This window comes from Schistocerca piceifrons, unplaced genomic scaffold (assembly GCF_021461385.2).
Source record: "Schistocerca piceifrons isolate TAMUIC-IGC-003096 unplaced genomic scaffold, iqSchPice1.1 HiC_scaffold_2171, whole genome shotgun sequence".
NCBI lineage: Eukaryota > Metazoa > Arthropoda > Insecta > Orthoptera > Acrididae > Schistocerca > Schistocerca piceifrons.
This window is the reverse complement of record NW_025728088.1, coordinates 2450757-2460153: the sequence shown is the minus strand read 5'-3', so window position 1 is coordinate 2460153 and position 9397 is coordinate 2450757. Positions and strand designations below refer to the sequence as shown.

At 37.1% G+C, this 9397-nt stretch overlaps 1 protein-coding gene across 1 annotated transcript in view; it reads left to right on the top strand.

The window, feature by feature from the left end:
- The first annotated feature begins 277 nt into the window (after positions 1-277).
- LOC124742185 (F-box/LRR-repeat protein fbxl-1-like) overlaps positions 278-9397 on the top strand; it is a 91286-nt gene continuing 82166 nt past the window's right edge. The window contains exon 1 of the mRNA XM_047248766.1: positions 278-283. The gene's annotated coding sequence lies outside the window, so the exon portion shown is untranslated. The remainder of the gene's footprint in view (positions 284-9397) is intronic.

Here is a 9397-nt window from a genome sequence, read left to right as displayed (position 1 = left end):
TTCAACTGTAAAATGCAGTAATCCAACAGATGACCCACTGTACATTTATTGTAATATAAGCTAAAATATTTCAGTAGTCAATACCTTATCACACTGTATTATAAATTGTAACTTCATTTGACATTGTCAATTGCTGTAATGGCCTAAAGACAATAAAATCTTTATTATTATATGACAAAATGTTCTGCTCTACTTTTGGGTATTGTCTGTTTCTTCTATCAGTCCTATTTGTTACAGATCCCAGACTCACGAGCAGTATTCAAATACAGTGAAACCTCGCACAGTGAGCACAATTCGTTCCGGAATCTTACTCATAGTGCAAAACACTCTTTAAGGGAAATAATTTATCCCGTATAAAGTGATGTAAAATACGATAATGCGTTCCGTGCAGAAAAAGTACTAAAAGTTTTATCTTCCTTGTGCCATTTGTTCAAAGAAAATTATGCATACAGTATTACGTACGTGATAGGGACAGGGAATGTGAAGTAGGTGGTGACCTGGTAAAGATAGCTACCCAAACATAACACTATGTGCATTTCGTGCAGCGTTTCAGCATCACAATTGGCCTCATCTTAATGCGGTTGTTAGGCACCTTAACATGGTGCTGGAGAAGGCACTGGTGGCAGAGGGGATGGGTCACATTGCAATTGTGCCAGTACAGTCTTATCAGTAGATCAGGTTTCACTAGGCATGGCCTGCACCTCAAAATATATAGGGAGGGGAGGCTGGCAAAGCTTATAGGTGACAGTGTAGTGGGAGGGGGTGGTGGGATCACTCGTGGAAAAATTCCTGTAGTAGTTGGTGTTAGAGCTGCACCTTTTTTAGATTGAAGTCAGCTGCTTAAAGGAAGCCCCTCTAACTAAGGAATCACCGTCAGAGGACGTCATGTTCCCGAGTAGAGAAGGAATTAGCGTATTTCATCAAAATGTAAGAGGTATCTATAATATAAAAATGAATCGCAAAATGTGTTGGTAAGCGCATAACTCAACAACGCCTCGACCAATTTGGCCAAATCTTTTTTTAAAATGTTCGTTGAAGTTCAAGGATGGTTTTTACGGCGAGAAAAATTAGAATTATTGCTGGAAAAACCCTAAAAATAGCCCTTTTCTTTTTCCTATACAAATGATTTGTAACCAAAACGTAGTCAATTTGAGCTTTATTGCTATGGTATAAAGTTCATATTAAAATGAATCGCAAAATGTGTTGGTAAGCGCATAACTCAACAACGCCTCGACCAATTTGGCCAAATTTTTTTTAAAAATGTTCGTTGAAGTTCAAGGATGGTTCTTACGGCGAGAAAAATTAGAATTATTGCTGGAAAAACCCTAAAAATAGCCCTTTTCTTTTTCCTATACAAATGATTTGTAACTAAAACGTAGTCAATTTGAGCTTTATTGCTATGGTATAAAGTTGATATTAAATTACAAACACTCACTGTTGTCTAAGCAATGTAGGTGTGTTCCTAACGTCAAAGATCATATCTATCAAAACAATGTGCGTGTGTGCGTTGGAGCACAGAATACATAGTTGGAGAAGTTTAATGTCGCGTTCCGAAACTCGCGTTTCTTTTGTATTAGTTTCGGCACGCGAGATAAAATGCATCAGTTTCCACGTCATTACATCAGTCAAACAAAAATCGCGTTACAATTCGTACGGCTTAAAAGGATTTGACTTCAAGTCATATAAAATTTAAAAAAAAAAAAAAGTTGTCTGTGACCTAATCTACTGAGTTTGCTTTTGTCAACTGATACACGAAACAAATTCGTGTTTTGTGCAGAGTGTTTACTTACTTAGTGTTTGTTTCGTTCGTGACTAGTGAAAAACTAATTTATATTTGATATGCCTCCTATAAGACGAAGCAATTTAGGTAGAAGAACCAGAAATGCTACAAACCAAGCTAATTACCGATCTAATCGTACGGCACAAGAACGTGACGACGGAAATGAACGTGAAAGAATTCGGATATCACAAACGCGTGAAGCGCGAGCGCGACATTCAACTAATAATCGCGCAAGTTTGAATCGAGCTGCTTTCAGTTACGATGTGTCAATTGACTACAGTAACTACCAATGTGTTGTTATTGGTTCTATGAACTCGGTTTGCTCACACTGTAAGGCATTAAAATACAAAAACGAAGCCAATGGATTGTGTTGCGCAAATGGTAAAGTGAAATTGATACCATTGGACCCACCACCAGAACCATTGTACTCATTGGTTTCAGGAATAGGAACAGATTCTATACACTTTTTGACACATATCCAACAATATAACAATTGCTTTCAAATGACTTCATTTGGGGCAACAAATGTAGTTCGGGAAAATTTTATGCCAACTTTCAAGGTATGTATTATAGCAGTTACTCATAATTATTTTAGCGAACAAAATTTTCTGTCACAAAAGTTAAGATGTGTCACTAATCTTCAATTTCTTAATCACTTATATATCACTTAGTCATCATATTATATGGTGATTCAGTTTCAGTGACACTTTTATTATATTTTATATTTGATAGATATTAGTTCAAACTAAATATATACTTTTTAAGATCAAATATTATTTAAGTTTGATCACTGACAATCCATTAATTTATACCACACCATAATATTTTATTTTATTTACAGATACAAGGGCAAATATATCACAGAGCAGGTTCACTGTTACCAGTGTCAGATAGCGACAACAAATTCCTGCAAATTTATTTTATGGGCAATTCACCACAAGAAATTGATCTGCGTTGTGCACATAACAATTTAGTAAAGAGGTCTATTGTAGAACAATTACAAACTTTATTTCATCAACACAATCAATTGATTATATTGTTTAAAACTGCCCTGGATCTGATGCCATCCGATAATCACAAAATTGTAATCAGAGCTGATAAAACACCCGCAGGTCAACATACAAGATGTTTTAATGCACCAACTATTGATGAAGTTGCTATCGTTGTAGTTGGAGAAAACTTGGAATCCCGTGATATTGTTTTACATCGTCGGAATGATCAATTACAACGTATAAAGGAAACACACCGCTCATATGATGCACTGCAATATCCCATTATATTTTGGCAAGGTGAAGATGGCTACAATTTCTCAATAAAAATGATAAATCCCATTGCAGGTAACTAAAATATTAATTTAGCTATGGCGATAATATCTCAGTCATTATATTATGTATTTTAATTTTATATTTGAATGTTATTAAAAGAAAATCTATTTACAGGTTCTGAAACCAACAAAAAAGTCAGTTCAATGAACTATTATTCATACCGCCTAATGATTCGGGAAAATGAAGAAAATCACATATTGAAATGTCGGCGATTATATCACAAATATGTTGTTGACATGTATGTAAAAATTGAAACGGAGAGATTAACATTCATCAGGTTGAATCAAACCAAACTCCGATCTGAAGAGTATATTCACCTTCGAGATGCGATTAATACTGATGGAAATGCACAGAATGTCGGTCGGATGACTATTCTTCCAGCAACATACATCGGAAGCCCTCCGCATATGCACGAGTATGCTCAAGATGCCATGTCGTATGTTCGTCATTATGGTACAGCAGATTTGTTCATCACATTTACATGCAATCCGCAATGGATAGAAATCAAGCAGGAGTTATTCCCTGGGCAATCACCCATTGATCGTCATGATATTACAGCCAGAGTCTTTAGACAAAAGTTGAAATCTTTAATGGATTTCATCGTAAAACATAATGTGTTTGGTGAGACACGCTGCTGGATGTATTCTGTGGAGTGGCAGAAACGAGGATTGCCACATGCACACATTTTGATTTGGTTGGTTGAAAAGATAAGGCCAAATGAAGTTGATGCAGTGATATCAGCTGAAATCCCTAATGTACAAGTAGATCCTGGATTGCATGAGGTAGTTATCAAAAACATGATACATGGTCCCTGTGGAACTCTTAATCAAAATTCACCGTGTATGATGGATGGTAAATGTTCAAAACGATATCCACGGACATTAATATCGGAAACAATTACTGGTAATGACGGTTATCCATTGTATCGTCGCAGATCGACAGCAGACAATGGAAAATCAACAATTGTCAAATTAAATCAACAAGATATTGAAATAGATAATCGTTGGATTGTTCCATATTCACCCATTTTATCAAAGACATTCAAAGCACACATCAACGTTGAATCTTGCCATTCAGTGAAATCTATTAAATACATTTGCAAATATGTAACCAAAGGGAGTGATATGGCTGTGATTGGAATTGGTGCAGAGAATTCCAATGATGAAGTTACCCAATACCAAATGGGCCGCTATGTCAGTAGTAATGAAGCAGTTTGGCGAATATTTTCTTTTCCTATTCATGAGAGACACCCTTCTGTTGTTCACTTAGCTGTGCATTTAGAAAATGGACAAAGAGTGTATTTTACAGCACAGAACGCAGTACAAAGAGCTGCTCAGCCACCATCTACTACATTAACCAGTTTTTTTGAGACATGCCAAAACGATCATTTCGCACAAACATTGCTATATTCTGAAATGCCAAAATATTATACCTGGAATCAATCCTCAAGGAGACTTATACGACGGAAACAAGGAAAACCAGTTCCAGGATATACAGATGTATATTCCACCGATGCGATTGGCCGGATTTATTCAGTACATCCAAGCAATGATGAATGTTTTTATTTACGACTGCTATTAGTCAATGTACGTGGCCCAACATCATTCCAACAGTTACGAACTGTTCATGGTGAATTGTGTGGATCCTACAGAGAAGCCTGTCAACGTTTGCAATTGCTTGAAAATGACGCTCATTGGGAGCAAACTCTCAATGATGCTGTAATATCATCACACGCTCATCAAATACGAACATTGTTTTCTATAATCATATCTACATGCTTCCCATCAAACCCAATTGATTTGTGGATCAAGTACAAAGATTATATGTGTGATGATATTTTGTATCAAATACGGAATAGAATGGGAAATCCAAATATACAAATCAGTGAAGAAATTTACAATGAAGCATTGATTTCAATTGAGGACATGTGCTTGATAATGTCAAACAAACTATTAATTCAATTAGGCCTGACCGCGCCCAATCGTCCAATGCATGACGCTTTTAACCAAGAGTTGCATCGAGAAAAACTGTATGATCTCAACGCTTTGAAAGAATTAATTCAAACAAATCTTCCACTGTTAACTGAACAACAGAAGTATGTATTTGAAACTCTTATGAAAGTAACAAATGATGAAACTGGAGGGATTTACTTCTTAGATGCACCTGGTGGTACAGGAAAAACTTTTTTGATTTCATTAATATTAGCAACAATTCGCTCACAAAATAAAATTGCACTTGCACTCGCTTCGTCGGGAATCGCAGCAACTTTGCTTGAAGGTGGTCGAACAGCCCATTCAGCACTAAAATTGCCATTAAATAGGCAAAGCAATGAAACTCCAACCTGCAACGTTTCGAAGAACTCTGCAATGGCAAAGGTTTTGCAGCAATGTAAATTGATTGTTTGGGATGAATGCACGATGGCACATAAAAAATCTTTGGAGGCTTTAGACAGAACCTTAAAAGATCTATGGAGCAATAATAACCGATTTGGTGGTGCAATGATTTTATTAGCAGGAGATTTTCGTCAAACATTGCCAGTGATTCCACGATCAACGCCAGCTGATGAACTCAATGCATGTCTAAAGTCCTCCAATTTGTGGAAACATGTCAAAGTACTTCATTTAAGCAAGAATATGCGTGTCGAGTTGCGAAATGACCAATCTGGAAACATATTCTCTAAACAACTCATTGACATTGGTAATGGCAAATTTCCTATAGACATGTTGACTGGCTGCATTAACTTTCCTCAAAGTTTTTGTCAGTTAACTCGATCAAAAGATGAACTTATTCAGAAGGTGTTTCCAGATGTTTCTCAAAATTACAGAAACCATGATTGGTTGAGCGAACGAGCTATACTGGCTGCAAAAAACATAGATGTAAATGAATTAAATTTCAAAATTCAAGAACAAATTACAGGCGAATTGAGGATATATAAATCAGTTGATTCGGCTACTAATCAAGATGATGTAGTCAACTATCCACCGGAATTTTTAAACTCGCTGGATTTGCCAGGATTGCCACCTCACAATCTTCAATTAAAGGTTGGATCGGTGGTTATAATGTTGCGAAATATCAACCAACCGCGTCTTTGCAACGGTACACGGTTAGCGATAAAAAAATTACTAAACAATGTGATAGAAGCAACTATACTCAAAGGAAAGTATAAAGGAGAAGATGTTCTCATACCGCGCATCCCAATGATTCCGACTGATGTGCCATTTGAGTTTAAACGACTACAGTTTCCAGTGCGGCTTGCTTTTGCTATGACTATAAACAAGTCCCAGGGGCAATCATTAAGTGTTTGTGGTATTAATCTAGAAAACCCATGTTTCTCACATGGTCAATTGTATGTTGCCTGTTCCCATGTTGGAAAACCATCAGATTTGTTTATCTATGCGCCAGGTAATCAAACAAAAAACATCGTATACCACAAAGCACTACAATGATAATAATAATAATTATGATTCACATGATTAACAATAAAGCGATTACTTACTTTTAAATCCTTATATATGTTTTATTTAATTATTTTTTATTCACAACGCCCTATCACCAGGGTGACGGTTCTGTTCAGGAGAATTTTTTTAAATACGTAGGCAAAAAAACTGCCATATTACAAATCTTTTTGACAGGACGAAGTCTGTCGGGTCAGCTAGTTAGAGATAAAGTTAGTGAACTGCTTATAGATGTTGACTCTGAAATTATTGGTATATGAGAGCACCACATAAATAATTTGACAATTCAGAGGCTTCTTTTACCAGGATACAGATTAGCTGGCTGTTTTTCAAGCAGTTCCTTGCAGGATGGGGGAGTGGCTATGTACGTAAAAAATAGTATTCCATTCGAGTCCATAGACGTATCATGGCACTGCACTGAACAGATATTTGAATGTTGTGCAGGGGCAGTTGAATTTAATGAAACTAAACTTGTATTTTTTCTTGCTTATAGGTCCCCCAACTCCGACTTCAGAGCATTTCTGCTCAAGCTAGTGAGGTTTCTCGATTCACTTTATAATAAGTACCAGAAATTGGTTATACATGGTGACTTCAGTGTTAATTTTGTATATGATTGTGCAAGAAAAATGGTGTTGGTAGATCTCCTAAATTCGTGTGATCTGATACAGACTGTGTTTTTTCCTACTAGGGTGCAGGGGCACAGTAGCACAGCCATAGACAATATTTTTATTCATTCTTCATTACCAGATGGGCATTCTGTTAGTAAAAGGGTGAATGTCCTTTCAGACCATGATGCACAAATTTTAGCTCTAAAAGGCTTGTGTACTCAAACGAATGTCACATATAATTACAAACTGTGTAGAAAAGTTAATACAAGGGCAATTGAGAGTTTTTTAAAACTCGTCAAGGAACGAGAGTGTCAGGATGTTTATAGTGCCGATAACATAGATGATGAATATAACGCTTCCTTAACACATTGCTCCTGCTCTTTCAGAGCTGCTTTCCATTAGAACGTTCTACATGGAGTACTAGCAGTAAAAGGCAGCCTGGGTGGCTGACTACTGGGGTAAGGATATCATGTAGAACAAAGTGGGAATTATATCAAAATGTTAGAAGTAGTCACAAACAAGCTACAGTTGCCCATTGCAAGCTGTATTGTATGGTGCTTAAAAATATTACTAGGAAGGCAAGAGTATGTGGTGCGCAAATAGAATAGCTAATTCACAGGATAAAATTAAGACCATATGGTCAGTTGTGAAGGAAGTGTCTGAAGGTTGACAATATAAAGTCAGTTCGTAGTAAAAATATTTGTTACTATTAAATCAGATATATGTACAGTATTTAACAATCATTGTCTGAGCATTGCTGGTGAATTAAATAAAAATTTAATTTCTACAGCGAATCATATAATTCTCTTAGAAAATGCCTTTCCAAGGCTGATGTCTGAAATACTCCTCTGTGATACTGACAAGGGGGAGATTTAGTCAATAATTAAATCACTGAAGACTAAGGATTCTCATGGATATGATGGAGTTCCTTGCAGAGTATTAAAGTACAGTGATGCACATGTAAGCCCTGTACTTAGCCATATTTGTAATTTTTCCTTTAGGTATGGTCAGTTTCCTGAACAATTAAAATACTCACAAGGGAACCTCCACATCGCACTCCCCTGAGATTTAGTTATAAGTTGGCGCAGTGGATAGGCCTTGAAAAACTGAACACAAAACAATTGAGAAAACAGGAAGAAGTTGTGTGGAACTATCAAAAAAATAAGCAAAACATACAAACTGGGTAGTCCATGTGGAAGATATGCAACATCAAGGCTAGTGTGAGCTCAGGAGCGCCGTGGTCCCGTGGTTAGCGTGAGCAGCTGTGGAACGAGAGGTCCTTGGTTCAGTTCTTCCCTCGAGTGAAAAGTTTTTTTTCTTTATTTTCGCAAAGTTATGATCTGTCCATTCGTTCATTGACGTCTCTGTTCACTGTAATAAGTTTAGTGTCTGTGTTTTGCGACCGCACTGCAAAACCGTGCGATTAGTAGACGAAAGGATGTGTCTCTCCAATGGGAACCGAAAACATTTGATCGCAAGGTCATAGGTCAACCAATTCCTCCACAGGAAAACACGTCCGATATATTCTATATGACACTGGTGACGCCATGTGCATCACATGACAAGAGTATGTTGTCGATCCACCTAACTTGTGCACTTGGCGAATGGGTAAAAAGATTCTACCTTGCCCGATTTAGGTTTTTTTGTGGATGTGATAATCACTCCCAAAAAAGTGATGAAAACATAAGAGTTTGTCTCATAAACTGCAACAAATGAATGCAACGGTTTCACAGTCACATTGTTTTCCTGTGCTCTGTCAAAACATATGTTTTTAACATTTTCAAATTTTTCCGTGTGCAGACTGTCAAATCCTGCATATGTCCAAGCAAATCTGAACATGTTCTGGAATTTTGGAGAGCGAAGTTGGTTATGTGTAAGTGCCTGAACTCTGATAATTGTCTGAAAATAAAAAATTAAACTTTACACTGGAGGGAAGACTTGCACCAAGGACCTCTCGTTCCACAGCTGCTCACGCTAACCACGGGACCACGGCGCTCCTGAGGTCACACTATCCTTGATGTTGCCTATCTTCCACATGGACTACTCAGTTTGTATGTTTTGCTTATTTTTTTCATAGTTTCACACAACTTCTTCCTCTTTTCTCGATTGATCTGTGTTCAGCTTTTCAAGGCCTATCCACTGTGCCAACTTTTAACTAAATCTGAGAGGGGTGCGATGGGGAGGTTCCCTTGTCAGAAGTAAAGCTGCTTTATAGAAAGGGATAATGTA